This window comes from Sphaerodactylus townsendi, linkage group LG03, assembly GCF_021028975.2.
Source record: "Sphaerodactylus townsendi isolate TG3544 linkage group LG03, MPM_Stown_v2.3, whole genome shotgun sequence".
Taxonomy (NCBI): Eukaryota; Metazoa; Chordata; class Lepidosauria; order Squamata; family Sphaerodactylidae; genus Sphaerodactylus; species Sphaerodactylus townsendi.
The window spans coordinates 5,961,155-5,979,539 of record NC_059427.1 but is presented as its reverse complement, the minus strand read 5'-3'; the positions used below and the strand labels follow the sequence as shown (position 1 = coordinate 5,979,539).

At 76.1% G+C, this 18,385-nt stretch overlaps 2 protein-coding genes across 18 annotated transcripts in view; one reads left to right on the top strand and one right to left on the bottom strand.

Moving 5' to 3' along the window:
- The window catches only part of LOC125428543 (zinc finger protein 883-like), a 454,328-nt gene that overhangs the window by 77,926 nt on the left and 358,017 nt on the right, over positions 1–18,385 (bottom strand). The gene's annotated exons all lie outside the window — the stretch shown is intronic.
- LOC125428537 (zinc finger protein 436-like) overlaps positions 1–18,385 on the top strand; it is a 774,209-nt gene that overhangs the window by 420,659 nt on the left and 335,165 nt on the right. The window lies entirely within an intron of this gene.

Genomic DNA, 18,385 nt, shown 5'->3' with positions numbered 1-18,385 from the left:
CCCCCACCCCCCCCCCCCCCCACCCCCCCCCCCCCCCACCCCCCCCCCCCCCCACCCCCCCCCCCCCCCACCCCCCCCCCCCCCCACCCCCCCCCCCCCCCACCCCCCCCCCCCCCCACCCCCCCCCCCCCCCACCCCCCCCCCCCCCCACCCCCCCCCCCCCCCACCCCCCCCCCCCCCCACCCCCCCCCCCCCCCACCCCCCCCCCCCCCCACCCCCCCCCCCCCCCACCCCCCCCCCCCCCCACCCCCCCCCCCCCCCACCCCCCCCCCCCCCCACCCCCCCCCCCCCCCACCCCCCCCCCCCCCCACCCCCCCCCCCCCCCACCCCCCCCCCCCCCCACCCCCCCCCCCCCCCACCCCCCCCCCCCCCCACCCCCCCCCCCCCCCACCCCCCCCCCCCCCCACCCCCCCCCCCCCCCACCCCCCCCCCCCCCCACCCCCCCCCCCCCCCACCCCCCCCCCCCCCCACCCCCCCCCCCCCCCACCCCCCCCCCCCCCCACCCCCCCCCCCCCCCACCCCCCCCCCCCCCCACCCCCCCCCCCCCCCACCCCCCCCCCCCCCCACCCCCCCCCCCCCCCACCCCCCCCCCCCCCCACCCCCCCCCCCCCCCACCCCCCCCCCCCCCCACCCCCCCCCCCCCCCACCCCCCCCCCCCCCCACCCCCCCCCCCCCCCACCCCCCCCCCCCCCCACCCCCCCCCCCCCCCACCCCCCCCCCCCCCCACCCCCCCCCCCCCCCACCCCCCCCCCCCCCCACCCCCCCCCCCCCCCACCCCCCCCCCCCCCCACCCCCCCCCCCCCCCACCCCCCCCCCCCCCCACCCCCCCCCCCCCCCACCCCCCCCCCCCCCCACCCCCCCCCCCCCCCACCCCCCCCCCCCCCCACCCCCCCCCCCCCCCACCCCCCCCCCCCCCCACCCCCCCCCCCCCCCACCCCCCCCCCCCCCCACCCCCCCCCCCCCCCACCCCCCCCCCCCCCCACCCCCCCCCCCCCCCACCCCCCCCCCCCCCCACCCCCCCCCCCCCCCACCCCCCCCCCCCCCCACCCCCCCCCCCCCCCACCCCCCCCCCCCCCCACCCCCCCCCCCCCCCACCCCCCCCCCCCCCCACCCCCCCCCCCCCCCACCCCCCCCCCCCCCCACCCCCCCCCCCCCCCACCCCCCCCCCCCCCCACCCCCCCCCCCCCCCACCCCCCCCCCCCCCCACCCCCCCCCCCCCCCACCCCCCCCCCCCCCCACCCCCCCCCCCCCCCACCCCCCCCCCCCCCCACCCCCCCCCCCCCCCACCCCCCCCCCCCCCCACCCCCCCCCCCCCCCACCCCCCCCCCCCCCCACCCCCCCCCCCCCCCACCCCCCCCCCCCCCCACCCCCCCCCCCCCCCACCCCCCCCCCCCCCCACCCCCCCCCCCCCCCACCCCCCCCCCCCCCCACCCCCCCCCCCCCCCACCCCCCCCCCCCCCCACCCCCCCCCCCCCCCACCCCCCCCCCCCCCCACCCCCCCCCCCCCCCACCCCCCCCCCCCCCCACCCCCCCCCCCCCCCACCCCCCCCCCCCCCCACCCCCCCCCCCCCCCACCCCCCCCCCCCCCCACCCCCCCCCCCCCCCACCCCCCCCCCCCCCCACCCCCCCCCCCCCCCACCCCCCCCCCCCCCCACCCCCCCCCCCCCCCACCCCCCCCCCCCCCCACCCCCCCCCCCCCCCACCCCCCCCCCCCCCCACCCCCCCCCCCCCCCACCCCCCCCCCCCCCCACCCCCCCCCCCCCCCACCCCCCCCCCCCCCCACCCCCCCCCCCCCCCACCCCCCCCCCCCCCCACCCCCCCCCCCCCCCACCCCCCCCCCCCCCCACCCCCCCCCCCCCCCACCCCCCCCCCCCCCCACCCCCCCCCCCCCCCACCCCCCCCCCCCCCCACCCCCCCCCCCCCCCACCCCCCCCCCCCCCCACCCCCCCCCCCCCCCACCCCCCCCCCCCCCCACCCCCCCCCCCCCCCACCCCCCCCCCCCCCCACCCCCCCCCCCCCCCACCCCCCCCCCCCCCCACCCCCCCCCCCCCCCACCCCCCCCCCCCCCCACCCCCCCCCCCCCCCACCCCCCCCCCCCCCCACCCCCCCCCCCCCCCACCCCCCCCCCCCCCCACCCCCCCCCCCCCCCACCCCCCCCCCCCCCCACCCCCCCCCCCCCCCACCCCCCCCCCCCCCCACCCCCCCCCCCCCCCACCCCCCCCCCCCCCCACCCCCCCCCCCCCCCACCCCCCCCCCCCCCCACCCCCCCCCCCCCCCACCCCCCCCCCCCCCCACCCCCCCCCCCCCCCACCCCCCCCCCCCCCCACCCCCCCCCCCCCCCACCCCCCCCCCCCCCCACCCCCCCCCCCCCCCACCCCCCCCCCCCCCCACCCCCCCCCCCCCCCACCCCCCCCCCCCCCCACCCCCCCCCCCCCCCACCCCCCCCCCCCCCCACCCCCCCCCCCCCCCACCCCCCCCCCCCCCCACCCCCCCCCCCCCCCACCCCCCCCCCCCCCCACCCCCCCCCCCCCCCACCCCCCCCCCCCCCCACCCCCCCCCCCCCCCACCCCCCCCCCCCCCCACCCCCCCCCCCCCCCACCCCCCCCCCCCCCCACCCCCCCCCCCCCCCACCCCCCCCCCCCCCCACCCCCCCCCCCCCCCACCCCCCCCCCCCCCCACCCCCCCCCCCCCCCACCCCCCCCCCCCCCCACCCCCCCCCCCCCCCACCCCCCCCCCCCCCCACCCCCCCCCCCCCCCACCCCCCCCCCCCCCCACCCCCCCCCCCCCCCACCCCCCCCCCCCCCCACCCCCCCCCCCCCCCACCCCCCCCCCCCCCCACCCCCCCCCCCCCCCACCCCCCCCCCCCCCCACCCCCCCCCCCCCCCACCCCCCCCCCCCCCCACCCCCCCCCCCCCCCACCCCCCCCCCCCCCCACCCCCCCCCCCCCCCACCCCCCCCCCCCCCCACCCCCCCCCCCCCCCACCCCCCCCCCCCCCCACCCCCCCCCCCCCCCACCCCCCCCCCCCCCCACCCCCCCCCCCCCCCACCCCCCCCCCCCCCCACCCCCCCCCCCCCCCACCCCCCCCCCCCCCCACCCCCCCCCCCCCCCACCCCCCCCCCCCCCCACCCCCCCCCCCCCCCACCCCCCCCCCCCCCCACCCCCCCCCCCCCCCACCCCCCCCCCCCCCCACCCCCCCCCCCCCCCACCCCCCCCCCCCCCCACCCCCCCCCCCCCCCACCCCCCCCCCCCCCCACCCCCCCCCCCCCCCACCCCCCCCCCCCCCCACCCCCCCCCCCCCCCACCCCCCCCCCCCCCCACCCCCCCCCCCCCCCACCCCCCCCCCCCCCCACCCCCCCCCCCCCCCACCCCCCCCCCCCCCCACCCCCCCCCCCCCCCACCCCCCCCCCCCCCCACCCCCCCCCCCCCCCACCCCCCCCCCCCCCCACCCCCCCCCCCCCCCACCCCCCCCCCCCCCCACCCCCCCCCCCCCCCACCCCCCCCCCCCCCCACCCCCCCCCCCCCCCACCCCCCCCCCCCCCCACCCCCCCCCCCCCCCACCCCCCCCCCCCCCCACCCCCCCCCCCCCCCACCCCCCCCCCCCCCCACCCCCCCCCCCCCCCACCCCCCCCCCCCCCCACCCCCCCCCCCCCCCACCCCCCCCCCCCCCCACCCCCCCCCCCCCCCACCCCCCCCCCCCCCCACCCCCCCCCCCCCCCACCCCCCCCCCCCCCCACCCCCCCCCCCCCCCACCCCCCCCCCCCCCCACCCCCCCCCCCCCCCACCCCCCCCCCCCCCCACCCCCCCCCCCCCCCACCCCCCCCCCCCCCCACCCCCCCCCCCCCCCACCCCCCCCCCCCCCCACCCCCCCCCCCCCCCACCCCCCCCCCCCCCCACCCCCCCCCCCCCCCACCCCCCCCCCCCCCCACCCCCCCCCCCCCCCACCCCCCCCCCCCCCCACCCCCCCCCCCCCCCACCCCCCCCCCCCCCCACCCCCCCCCCCCCCCACCCCCCCCCCCCCCCACCCCCCCCCCCCCCCACCCCCCCCCCCCCCCACCCCCCCCCCCCCCCACCCCCCCCCCCCCCCACCCCCCCCCCCCCCCACCCCCCCCCCCCCCCACCCCCCCCCCCCCCCACCCCCCCCCCCCCCCACCCCCCCCCCCCCCCACCCCCCCCCCCCCCCACCCCCCCCCCCCCCCACCCCCCCCCCCCCCCACCCCCCCCCCCCCCCACCCCCCCCCCCCCCCACCCCCCCCCCCCCCCACCCCCCCCCCCCCCCACCCCCCCCCCCCCCCACCCCCCCCCCCCCCCACCCCCCCCCCCCCCCACCCCCCCCCCCCCCCACCCCCCCCCCCCCCCACCCCCCCCCCCCCCCACCCCCCCCCCCCCCCACCCCCCCCCCCCCCCACCCCCCCCCCCCCCCACCCCCCCCCCCCCCCACCCCCCCCCCCCCCCACCCCCCCCCCCCCCCACCCCCCCCCCCCCCCACCCCCCCCCCCCCCCACCCCCCCCCCCCCCCACCCCCCCCCCCCCCCACCCCCCCCCCCCCCCACCCCCCCCCCCCCCCACCCCCCCCCCCCCCCACCCCCCCCCCCCCCCACCCCCCCCCCCCCCCACCCCCCCCCCCCCCCACCCCCCCCCCCCCCCACCCCCCCCCCCCCCCACCCCCCCCCCCCCCCACCCCCCCCCCCCCCCACCCCCCCCCCCCCCCACCCCCCCCCCCCCCCACCCCCCCCCCCCCCCACCCCCCCCCCCCCCCACCCCCCCCCCCCCCCACCCCCCCCCCCCCCCACCCCCCCCCCCCCCCACCCCCCCCCCCCCCCACCCCCCCCCCCCCCCACCCCCCCCCCCCCCCACCCCCCCCCCCCCCCACCCCCCCCCCCCCCCACCCCCCCCCCCCCCCACCCCCCCCCCCCCCCACCCCCCCCCCCCCCCACCCCCCCCCCCCCCCACCCCCCCCCCCCCCCACCCCCCCCCCCCCCCACCCCCCCCCCCCCCCACCCCCCCCCCCCCCCACCCCCCCCCCCCCCCACCCCCCCCCCCCCCCACCCCCCCCCCCCCCCACCCCCCCCCCCCCCCACCCCCCCCCCCCCCCACCCCCCCCCCCCCCCACCCCCCCCCCCCCCCACCCCCCCCCCCCCCCACCCCCCCCCCCCCCCACCCCCCCCCCCCCCCACCCCCCCCCCCCCCCACCCCCCCCCCCCCCCACCCCCCCCCCCCCCCACCCCCCCCCCCCCCCACCCCCCCCCCCCCCCACCCCCCCCCCCCCCCACCCCCCCCCCCCCCCACCCCCCCCCCCCCCCACCCCCCCCCCCCCCCACCCCCCCCCCCCCCCACCCCCCCCCCCCCCCACCCCCCCCCCCCCCCACCCCCCCCCCCCCCCACCCCCCCCCCCCCCCACCCCCCCCCCCCCCCACCCCCCCCCCCCCCCACCCCCCCCCCCCCCCACCCCCCCCCCCCCCCACCCCCCCCCCCCCCCACCCCCCCCCCCCCCCACCCCCCCCCCCCCCCACCCCCCCCCCCCCCCACCCCCCCCCCCCCCCACCCCCCCCCCCCCCCACCCCCCCCCCCCCCCACCCCCCCCCCCCCCCACCCCCCCCCCCCCCCACCCCCCCCCCCCCCCACCCCCCCCCCCCCCCACCCCCCCCCCCCCCCACCCCCCCCCCCCCCCACCCCCCCCCCCCCCCACCCCCCCCCCCCCCCACCCCCCCCCCCCCCCACCCCCCCCCCCCCCCACCCCCCCCCCCCCCCACCCCCCCCCCCCCCCACCCCCCCCCCCCCCCACCCCCCCCCCCCCCCACCCCCCCCCCCCCCCACCCCCCCCCCCCCCCACCCCCCCCCCCCCCCACCCCCCCCCCCCCCCACCCCCCCCCCCCCCCACCCCCCCCCCCCCCCACCCCCCCCCCCCCCCACCCCCCCCCCCCCCCACCCCCCCCCCCCCCCACCCCCCCCCCCCCCCACCCCCCCCCCCCCCCACCCCCCCCCCCCCCCACCCCCCCCCCCCCCCACCCCCCCCCCCCCCCACCCCCCCCCCCCCCCACCCCCCCCCCCCCCCACCCCCCCCCCCCCCCACCCCCCCCCCCCCCCACCCCCCCCCCCCCCCACCCCCCCCCCCCCCCACCCCCCCCCCCCCCCACCCCCCCCCCCCCCCACCCCCCCCCCCCCCCACCCCCCCCCCCCCCCACCCCCCCCCCCCCCCACCCCCCCCCCCCCCCACCCCCCCCCCCCCCCACCCCCCCCCCCCCCCACCCCCCCCCCCCCCCACCCCCCCCCCCCCCCACCCCCCCCCCCCCCCACCCCCCCCCCCCCCCACCCCCCCCCCCCCCCACCCCCCCCCCCCCCCACCCCCCCCCCCCCCCACCCCCCCCCCCCCCCACCCCCCCCCCCCCCCACCCCCCCCCCCCCCCACCCCCCCCCCCCCCCACCCCCCCCCCCCCCCACCCCCCCCCCCCCCCACCCCCCCCCCCCCCCACCCCCCCCCCCCCCCACCCCCCCCCCCCCCCACCCCCCCCCCCCCCCACCCCCCCCCCCCCCCACCCCCCCCCCCCCCCACCCCCCCCCCCCCCCACCCCCCCCCCCCCCCACCCCCCCCCCCCCCCACCCCCCCCCCCCCCCACCCCCCCCCCCCCCCACCCCCCCCCCCCCCCACCCCCCCCCCCCCCCACCCCCCCCCCCCCCCACCCCCCCCCCCCCCCACCCCCCCCCCCCCCCACCCCCCCCCCCCCCCACCCCCCCCCCCCCCCACCCCCCCCCCCCCCCACCCCCCCCCCCCCCCACCCCCCCCCCCCCCCACCCCCCCCCCCCCCCACCCCCCCCCCCCCCCACCCCCCCCCCCCCCCACCCCCCCCCCCCCCCACCCCCCCCCCCCCCCACCCCCCCCCCCCCCCACCCCCCCCCCCCCCCACCCCCCCCCCCCCCCACCCCCCCCCCCCCCCACCCCCCCCCCCCCCCACCCCCCCCCCCCCCCACCCCCCCCCCCCCCCACCCCCCCCCCCCCCCACCCCCCCCCCCCCCCACCCCCCCCCCCCCCCACCCCCCCCCCCCCCCACCCCCCCCCCCCCCCACCCCCCCCCCCCCCCACCCCCCCCCCCCCCCACCCCCCCCCCCCCCCACCCCCCCCCCCCCCCACCCCCCCCCCCCCCCACCCCCCCCCCCCCCCACCCCCCCCCCCCCCCACCCCCCCCCCCCCCCACCCCCCCCCCCCCCCACCCCCCCCCCCCCCCACCCCCCCCCCCCCCCACCCCCCCCCCCCCCCACCCCCCCCCCCCCCCACCCCCCCCCCCCCCCACCCCCCCCCCCCCCCACCCCCCCCCCCCCCCACCCCCCCCCCCCCCCACCCCCCCCCCCCCCCACCCCCCCCCCCCCCCACCCCCCCCCCCCCCCACCCCCCCCCCCCCCCACCCCCCCCCCCCCCCACCCCCCCCCCCCCCCACCCCCCCCCCCCCCCACCCCCCCCCCCCCCCACCCCCCCCCCCCCCCACCCCCCCCCCCCCCCACCCCCCCCCCCCCCCACCCCCCCCCCCCCCCACCCCCCCCCCCCCCCACCCCCCCCCCCCCCCACCCCCCCCCCCCCCCACCCCCCCCCCCCCCCACCCCCCCCCCCCCCCACCCCCCCCCCCCCCCACCCCCCCCCCCCCCCACCCCCCCCCCCCCCCACCCCCCCCCCCCCCCACCCCCCCCCCCCCCCACCCCCCCCCCCCCCCACCCCCCCCCCCCCCCACCCCCCCCCCCCCCCACCCCCCCCCCCCCCCACCCCCCCCCCCCCCCACCCCCCCCCCCCCCCACCCCCCCCCCCCCCCACCCCCCCCCCCCCCCACCCCCCCCCCCCCCCACCCCCCCCCCCCCCCACCCCCCCCCCCCCCCACCCCCCCCCCCCCCCACCCCCCCCCCCCCCCACCCCCCCCCCCCCCCACCCCCCCCCCCCCCCACCCCCCCCCCCCCCCACCCCCCCCCCCCCCCACCCCCCCCCCCCCCCACCCCCCCCCCCCCCCACCCCCCCCCCCCCCCACCCCCCCCCCCCCCCACCCCCCCCCCCCCCCACCCCCCCCCCCCCCCACCCCCCCCCCCCCCCACCCCCCCCCCCCCCCACCCCCCCCCCCCCCCACCCCCCCCCCCCCCCACCCCCCCCCCCCCCCACCCCCCCCCCCCCCCACCCCCCCCCCCCCCCACCCCCCCCCCCCCCCACCCCCCCCCCCCCCCACCCCCCCCCCCCCCCACCCCCCCCCCCCCCCACCCCCCCCCCCCCCCACCCCCCCCCCCCCCCACCCCCCCCCCCCCCCACCCCCCCCCCCCCCCACCCCCCCCCCCCCCCACCCCCCCCCCCCCCCACCCCCCCCCCCCCCCACCCCCCCCCCCCCCCACCCCCCCCCCCCCCCACCCCCCCCCCCCCCCACCCCCCCCCCCCCCCACCCCCCCCCCCCCCCACCCCCCCCCCCCCCCACCCCCCCCCCCCCCCACCCCCCCCCCCCCCCACCCCCCCCCCCCCCCACCCCCCCCCCCCCCCACCCCCCCCCCCCCCCACCCCCCCCCCCCCCCACCCCCCCCCCCCCCCACCCCCCCCCCCCCCCACCCCCCCCCCCCCCCACCCCCCCCCCCCCCCACCCCCCCCCCCCCCCACCCCCCCCCCCCCCCACCCCCCCCCCCCCCCACCCCCCCCCCCCCCCACCCCCCCCCCCCCCCACCCCCCCCCCCCCCCACCCCCCCCCCCCCCCACCCCCCCCCCCCCCCACCCCCCCCCCCCCCCACCCCCCCCCCCCCCCACCCCCCCCCCCCCCCACCCCCCCCCCCCCCCACCCCCCCCCCCCCCCACCCCCCCCCCCCCCCACCCCCCCCCCCCCCCACCCCCCCCCCCCCCCACCCCCCCCCCCCCCCACCCCCCCCCCCCCCCACCCCCCCCCCCCCCCACCCCCCCCCCCCCCCACCCCCCCCCCCCCCCACCCCCCCCCCCCCCCACCCCCCCCCCCCCCCACCCCCCCCCCCCCCCACCCCCCCCCCCCCCCACCCCCCCCCCCCCCCACCCCCCCCCCCCCCCACCCCCCCCCCCCCCCACCCCCCCCCCCCCCCACCCCCCCCCCCCCCCACCCCCCCCCCCCCCCACCCCCCCCCCCCCCCACCCCCCCCCCCCCCCACCCCCCCCCCCCCCCACCCCCCCCCCCCCCCACCCCCCCCCCCCCCCACCCCCCCCCCCCCCCACCCCCCCCCCCCCCCACCCCCCCCCCCCCCCACCCCCCCCCCCCCCCACCCCCCCCCCCCCCCACCCCCCCCCCCCCCCACCCCCCCCCCCCCCCACCCCCCCCCCCCCCCACCCCCCCCCCCCCCCACCCCCCCCCCCCCCCACCCCCCCCCCCCCCCACCCCCCCCCCCCCCCACCCCCCCCCCCCCCCACCCCCCCCCCCCCCCACCCCCCCCCCCCCCCACCCCCCCCCCCCCCCACCCCCCCCCCCCCCCACCCCCCCCCCCCCCCACCCCCCCCCCCCCCCACCCCCCCCCCCCCCCACCCCCCCCCCCCCCCACCCCCCCCCCCCCCCACCCCCCCCCCCCCCCACCCCCCCCCCCCCCCACCCCCCCCCCCCCCCACCCCCCCCCCCCCCCACCCCCCCCCCCCCCCACCCCCCCCCCCCCCCACCCCCCCCCCCCCCCACCCCCCCCCCCCCCCACCCCCCCCCCCCCCCACCCCCCCCCCCCCCCACCCCCCCCCCCCCCCACCCCCCCCCCCCCCCACCCCCCCCCCCCCCCACCCCCCCCCCCCCCCACCCCCCCCCCCCCCCACCCCCCCCCCCCCCCACCCCCCCCCCCCCCCACCCCCCCCCCCCCCCACCCCCCCCCCCCCCCACCCCCCCCCCCCCCCACCCCCCCCCCCCCCCACCCCCCCCCCCCCCCACCCCCCCCCCCCCCCACCCCCCCCCCCCCCCACCCCCCCCCCCCCCCACCCCCCCCCCCCCCCACCCCCCCCCCCCCCCACCCCCCCCCCCCCCCACCCCCCCCCCCCCCCACCCCCCCCCCCCCCCACCCCCCCCCCCCCCCACCCCCCCCCCCCCCCACCCCCCCCCCCCCCCACCCCCCCCCCCCCCCACCCCCCCCCCCCCCCACCCCCCCCCCCCCCCACCCCCCCCCCCCCCCACCCCCCCCCCCCCCCACCCCCCCCCCCCCCCACCCCCCCCCCCCCCCACCCCCCCCCCCCCCCACCCCCCCCCCCCCCCACCCCCCCCCCCCCCCACCCCCCCCCCCCCCCACCCCCCCCCCCCCCCACCCCCCCCCCCCCCCACCCCCCCCCCCCCCCACCCCCCCCCCCCCCCACCCCCCCCCCCCCCCACCCCCCCCCCCCCCCACCCCCCCCCCCCCCCACCCCCCCCCCCCCCCACCCCCCCCCCCCCCCACCCCCCCCCCCCCCCACCCCCCCCCCCCCCCACCCCCCCCCCCCCCCACCCCCCCCCCCCCCCACCCCCCCCCCCCCCCACCCCCCCCCCCCCCCACCCCCCCCCCCCCCCACCCCCCCCCCCCCCCACCCCCCCCCCCCCCCACCCCCCCCCCCCCCCACCCCCCCCCCCCCCCACCCCCCCCCCCCCCCACCCCCCCCCCCCCCCACCCCCCCCCCCCCCCACCCCCCCCCCCCCCCACCCCCCCCCCCCCCCACCCCCCCCCCCCCCCACCCCCCCCCCCCCCCACCCCCCCCCCCCCCCACCCCCCCCCCCCCCCACCCCCCCCCCCCCCCACCCCCCCCCCCCCCCACCCCCCCCCCCCCCCACCCCCCCCCCCCCCCACCCCCCCCCCCCCCCACCCCCCCCCCCCCCCACCCCCCCCCCCCCCCACCCCCCCCCCCCCCCACCCCCCCCCCCCCCCACCCCCCCCCCCCCCCACCCCCCCCCCCCCCCACCCCCCCCCCCCCCCACCCCCCCCCCCCCCCACCCCCCCCCCCCCCCACCCCCCCCCCCCCCCACCCCCCCCCCCCCCCACCCCCCCCCCCCCCCACCCCCCCCCCCCCCCACCCCCCCCCCCCCCCACCCCCCCCCCCCCCCACCCCCCCCCCCCCCCACCCCCCCCCCCCCCCACCCCCCCCCCCCCCCACCCCCCCCCCCCCCCACCCCCCCCCCCCCCCACCCCCCCCCCCCCCCACCCCCCCCCCCCCCCACCCCCCCCCCCCCCCACCCCCCCCCCCCCCCACCCCCCCCCCCCCCCACCCCCCCCCCCCCCCACCCCCCCCCCCCCCCACCCCCCCCCCCCCCCACCCCCCCCCCCCCCCACCCCCCCCCCCCCCCACCCCCCCCCCCCCCCACCCCCCCCCCCCCCCACCCCCCCCCCCCCCCACCCCCCCCCCCCCCCACCCCCCCCCCCCCCCACCCCCCCCCCCCCCCACCCCCCCCCCCCCCCACCCCCCCCCCCCCCCACCCCCCCCCCCCCCCACCCCCCCCCCCCCCCACCCCCCCCCCCCCCCACCCCCCCCCCCCCCCACCCCCCCCCCCCCCCACCCCCCCCCCCCCCCACCCCCCCCCCCCCCCACCCCCCCCCCCCCCCACCCCCCCCCCCCCCCACCCCCCCCCCCCCCCACCCCCCCCCCCCCCCACCCCCCCCCCCCCCCACCCCCCCCCCCCCCCACCCCCCCCCCCCCCCACCCCCCCCCCCCCCCACCCCCCCCCCCCCCCACCCCCCCCCCCCCCCACCCCCCCCCCCCCCCACCCCCCCCCCCCCCCACCCCCCCCCCCCCCCACCCCCCCCCCCCCCCACCCCCCCCCCCCCCCACCCCCCCCCCCCCCCACCCCCCCCCCCCCCCACCCCCCCCCCCCCCCACCCCCCCCCCCCCCCACCCCCCCCCCCCCCCACCCCCCCCCCCCCCCACCCCCCCCCCCCCCCACCCCCCCCCCCCCCCACCCCCCCCCCCCCCCACCCCCCCCCCCCCCCACCCCCCCCCCCCCCCACCCCCCCCCCCCCCCACCCCCCCCCCCCCCCACCCCCCCCCCCCCCCACCCCCCCCCCCCCCCACCCCCCCCCCCCCCCACCCCCCCCCCCCCCCACCCCCCCCCCCCCCCACCCCCCCCCCCCCCCACCCCCCCCCCCCCCCACCCCCCCCCCCCCCCACCCCCCCCCCCCCCCACCCCCCCCCCCCCCCACCCCCCCCCCCCCCCACCCCCCCCCCCCCCCACCCCCCCCCCCCCCCACCCCCCCCCCCCCCCACCCCCCCCCCCCCCCACCCCCCCCCCCCCCCACCCCCCCCCCCCCCCACCCCCCCCCCCCCCCACCCCCCCCCCCCCCCACCCCCCCCCCCCCCCACCCCCCCCCCCCCCCACCCCCCCCCCCCCCCACCCCCCCCCCCCCCCACCCCCCCCCCCCCCCACCCCCCCCCCCCCCCACCCCCCCCCCCCCCCACCCCCCCCCCCCCCCACCCCCCCCCCCCCCCACCCCCCCCCCCCCCCACCCCCCCCCCCCCCCACCCCCCCCCCCCCCCACCCCCCCCCCCCCCCACCCCCCCCCCCCCCCACCCCCCCCCCCCCCCACCCCCCCCCCCCCCCACCCCCCCCCCCCCCCACCCCCCCCCCCCCCCACCCCCCCCCCCCCCCACCCCCCCCCCCCCCCACCCCCCCCCCCCCCCACCCCCCCCCCCCTCAGGGAGCTCGATGGCTGTCCCACATTCCCCCTCTCACACAGACAAGTGGCCTGTAGAAGGTCCCAGTTCAAACCTCACCATCTTGGACTCTGAAACCTTTTTGAGGTAGATGTTGTGAAAGACCTCAGCCTGAGATTTCAACAAACACATCAAGTATTTGGCTCACAGAGGATCACTACTGTCAAAGAAGGGCATGTTCAGCTATTGAAAGAGTTTGCAGTGAAGTTTCTGGCATCTCTGCTTCAGGTTGCCAGCCCTCCTGCATCAGCTGGGAGTGAAGTGGAATTGATTTGTAAGTTAAAACTAAGTTGAACTGCTATTTTGTAATTCCAGATGTAATTAAGGTGGTTCTCACACAAGGGTTGATACCTTTATTATATACTGAGGTTGATTTCTCTTGGCAATCATTGCTTTCTGTCCTATACATAAGATTCCTCAAGCAATCATTCTTAACATGTGGGGTCATGCAAGGAACTTGAAGGGAGGAGACATTACTCCCAACTTTTTCCTGCCCTACTCCTCCTTCCTCTCTGGCTGTTACTCTCCATCTTGCCATCCCTTCTCTTACTCCTCTCTTTCTGTCCTCTACCCCAGCAGTTGCCTTCTGTTTTTGTGCCTGCCTGCCCCAACTCTCTCTGTCTCTCTTCCCCCCTAGCCCTGCTTTTGGTGGCTCGCTCAGATTGTTCTGGATATGTGCAGTGTGGCTTCCCGATCTCCTCAGAGTATGGAAGCTAGATAGGGTCAGTCACAGTTTAATATTTGAATGGGAGACATCAAGGAAGTCCAGGCTTGCTACACTGAGACAGGCAATGGCAAACTACCTTTCTCTTTTACCTCTCTGGTGTCCTGCTTGCCTCTTGTGGGCCTGGTGGGATATTTCTGCATTGTCTCCCCATATCCTCCTCTAATTAAGAAATGTGCGTGTGAAGTGCCATCAAGTCACTTCTAATTCATTGCGACCATACCAATAAATGATCTCCAAAGTATCTTTTTGTGAAGAGCCTTGCTTGGGTCTTGCAAACTGAAGGCCATGGCTGCCATGACTGAGTCTAAGAAATACCTCTCTATGTTCACAGATGACTTTTTGCGTGTGGGAGGGGACACGGCAACATTGGCAGATACATTTGGCAGCTTTGTCTCTCCAGCGGTGGCCTAACAGAAGGACTGTGGGGGCCATGTTGCCAGACTGACCTGTGGACCAAGGGGCCCTGTTCTTAAGAAAAGACAGTCCCTCTATTCCCTCAGCCAAATCCTGGGTGCTTGCCAGCACAGTATCTTAAAATGGGGGAGCCTATTTTGGGCACTGGCTCAATGTACCTACAAGGAAAAAGAACTTAGTCTGGACGTGTCTCCCTCCAAAGCAACCTGTGTTATGTTTTCTCACAACCTTCCTGACAGGATTAAGTCTACACACAAAGATGTTGCCCTGGCGAGAATTCCAATCTCCAGCCCAGCATCATATGCCCCAGAGAAGACAAAGAATGTATTCATGTGCTTACCTGCCCTGTATTGTACTATCTAATATTTCTTCCTCTAATACTTTTAAGGACCACCGTACTTTACATTGTTTCCCAGCTGTAATCTCTTCAGCTAACTTCTCTGGGCACATTAGGCTGAGGTCTAAACCCATTAGACTGATGACCCACCATGTCAGTCTCTTGTCCTTCCCAGGAAGGGCCGGAAATCCCTTTTGTCTGTAGGGAGATTCAGAATCACTCTGCATAACCCTGAGCATCCATTTTTCCCTACAAGAAGCCCACTCTCCCAATAGACAGTGTTCAGTATCTCTGGAAAACTGTCTGTGATACTGTTCCACAGAGCTAAGCATGGGTTGCTCAGTTCTGTTCCTTGGACCAATTCACTCCAGGATCAGATGACTATAATTTTTTTGCTCCTTTCTATATTCCTTACCTATTCTAGATCTATATCCAAGGACTGTGTGTGTGTGTTCTGCTGTTTCATTGTGTGTTTGTGTACCCTTTTGTACCCCTGAATAAAAATTGTTGAACTTTTACCCATTCTCCTGCATGTTTCTATACAAAAGCTGACTCCCATATACATCGCCATTTTCGTCGACCCTCCCTAGGTGTAGTTACAATTAGGTGTACAGGCTATTAGGAATTGTCAGTGAATTAAGTTAGTTCCTTTATATTTAGTCAGGGATGGTAGTCTTCTCCTCTTATGTTAGTAGAAGTAGTGTAGGAACTAGATATTTTGATAAGGTTATTCTTGTAGCAGTTATAGGGTAGTTTAGCTTTCACGGTAGTTTTAGTATTGGAAATGTTTATATTGTATTGCTATTGCCTTTTATTGCATTGCTATTATATTGCTATGTTTTATATTGTATTGTTATTGTTCGCCTTGTTGCTTTAACTAGTTATTGGTTATATATTGCCATGAAGTTTATATTGCATATTAATGCGTTGATAACACTGTTGAGATGTATCAATATAATTATATTGATTGTTGTACTGCTACTCTGATGTTGTTAATCTATTGATTCACTGTATATATTGCTTTATTTTTAAAGTACTAGATATTGTATGGATTTAGCTGTATCTTATTGTTAATGCTGCTGTTTAGGTGTTAGAAGTTGTATAGCCTGTAATATCAAGTCGCCATCTGAGGTTATTTAGTTATATGTATTTTACTATTGTTATGGTGTATCTTTGTTATATTGTTGAAATGTATTGCTTATTGTGTTGTTAGCCGCTCTGAGCCCATTGGGGATAGGGCAGGGTACAAATATAATTGAAATGAAAAAATAGGCAATCAAGACCCCATTACCCTGCCTTTTGCAATGCCAAGAGTCTGTTCCAGCTAATTTCCCCATCCTAAAAGGGAGAGACTTCCCACCACTTTGGGTAACAGCCAGGCACCTGTCCCTCTGAGACAGAAGCACAGGATGACCAAGAGAGGCTGGATCATTACCACAACTTGAACCTCACCTCCAAGAGCCAAGCACCACCCACTCTAGGACTGCTGTGGTATGGCTGCTCAGTGAAAGAGACCCAGTAGTTGGTTTACCCCCAATACTCAGTGTTAAGACGTACCATTCCCACCTTTATGTCTAATTCCAAGCAAAAGAACGTCTATAATTTAAAGTTGCTACAATTGCTGGACTATGGCCATTGCACAAGGACATTGAAAGCATTTTTATTGCGAGTGCTTAAGATGCTTGACATGTCACCTTAGTGATACCAGTTTCTATCTTGTGTTTGTTCTCTATCTGATGTCCTTTTATATTTACTCTACTTAATGCCTAATACAGGTTTTGCTGTTGGTTTACCACTGCAGCTTGGCATCTTGGCGCACAGGCTTGTTGTTGGATCAACAGTTCACTCAGAGGATGCCCTCAGGCATAGGTGAAAACTTCAGGGGGGCTGAGGGGCTTTAGTCCCCCCCCCTCCCGGATTTGGCTAACAGGGCTGAGCCCACCTTTCCCTGAAACTGGTGCCAAGCCATATTGTCAAAACCACGGAGGGACCCAGTTTCAATGGCAACTGAGGCACAGGACAGCCCATCCTTCTTGCTGTATCCATAAGCAAAATCTGCAAAACTCCCACTCTACAGGAAATAACGCCCCCTCCTGCCCCTCCCAGGTTTGACATAACTTAACAACAACGGCCTTATTGGCATACAAAAACAAAAAATTACAAAACAGATGCGTATAATAAAGAAAAATTACAAGTGAGAAAAAACACGATTAGAAATTACTGATCTCAAGAATGAAATTTGCAACATTCTCACAAAAAGCACATCAGAACTATTCAGGAGATATGGAATTTTATAACACTCTTGGCATCGGGAACACTGCGAAAAAATTGAGTTAATATATTTAATCCGTATCTTATCATATGTGGGGCATGCAAACAGAGAATGGTCAAGTGTTTCGACAGTAACCAAATCACAAGGACAAACCCTTCCACATTTTTGTATCTCCCATTGTAAGGTTGTTTTGGTTAGCTAGGAGCTTACTGTAACCTTGGCACTTCATTCCTCGTTCTGGGCGTCTTGCCCGGAGCTAATGTTATCTCTTATTTAGCCTTGCCATTTACGGGGTGGCAAAAAGCCCAGAGTTTGATATAAGACACTCTCGAACTCAAAAGGAAGAGGTAGCATCACAGCTCCTAATATAAAAATCTATTATGATGCATGCTGCCTCGTATAGTTAAAAGAGTGGTTACTACTATCGAATGAAAGCTTATTAACATTAGAAGAGGAGGGTTTAAGGTATGGGATTCATACTTATCTCTGGTACCAAAAAGAAAAAAATTAATAAACATTTTCTGCATCACCCATTTAGATTTGTAGTATTCAGAATTTTGAAAAAATATAGAAGGATTTTGTTAAGATCTATGCCTATGTGGCTTTCCCCTTATGAAGCACTGTTAAATAAAAATAAATTCGAAAAAGGATGGCTTAAATATTAAATTTTGATAAGGTTCTTTTTTAATATATATTAAAAAAGGATGGCTTAAATAAAGGATGCATTATAAAAACACCAAGAGAACAATAGAGTAATTTATAAGATGAAAAATATGGAAGAATTAAAAAATGAAGGTTGCATTAACAATATAATATCTTTACAAAAGAAATTAAACCATTTTGGATTTATGGTGAAACTAATAAATTAGGACTTATATTATTAAATAAAGAAGACAAATTAATAAAAAGGATGTATAACTTGTGTTTAGAGATAGAAATGGAAGATGAAATTATAAAAAATTATATGGTAAAATGGGCCAAAGATCTAGGTCACTCAATATTATTAGAAGATTGAAAAAAACTTTGGTCTAAAATTTACTACTAGTTATTATATTAAGAATTTTTTTTATAAAATCAGATACAGATGGTATCTTACACCTAATCAATTGGCAAAGTTTGGAAATAAACCTGCAATCTGTTGGAAATGTGGACAAAAAGATGGTTCCTTTTATCACCAATGGTGGGCTTGTGTAAAAATACATAACTTTTGGATATTAATTCAGAACAAGATTCAAAAAATTCTTAAAATATCGATAAAATGTATCCCAGAGATATATTTGTTGGGGATGTGTAATACTAATATTGAAAAGAATAAAAAATATTCAATATTTTGCAACGGCAGCTGGACTTGTTCTAGCAAAAAATTGGAGGACTTCTAGAATTCCAACAATGTTTAAATGGCATATGAAGATGTTGGAATTAATTAAAATTGCGAGAATCTCAGGATACGAACAATTAGAAAATAATTATAATTCTAAAATTAATTGGATAAAATGGAGTCTACTTAGAAAAGAAATACAAGACCAATAACAATGTATTTAATTAATGACAAGATTTATTGTTATATTTAATAATACTTAGTATGCACTTACAGAAGTCAATTTACAATGTATTATTAATTACTAATTGTACAAATAAGAAAATTGTTCTTTGTTAAAACATTATATATATTACAGAATATGATATGCTTTTTCTCTTATCCTTTTTTCTCTTCCTTTTTTCACTTTTTTCTTTTCTTTTTTTCTTTATTGTTTGAGGAAAAACATTATGTATTATGTATTAGAGATAAGTTATATTTAAGCACTTAAAATAAAAATAAAAATAATAAAAGTTTTCCTTTGTGTGGATTCTTAAGATTATTGCAAACTTGATTTGATTGATTTGATTTGATTTATTAGGTTTATAGACCGCCCTCCCCCGAAGGGCTCAGGGCGGTGAACACATATAGATAGAGCACAATAACAATTTAAAACCACAGTTTCAATAAATACAGGCTTTAATTATTAAAAATAAACCCTGTC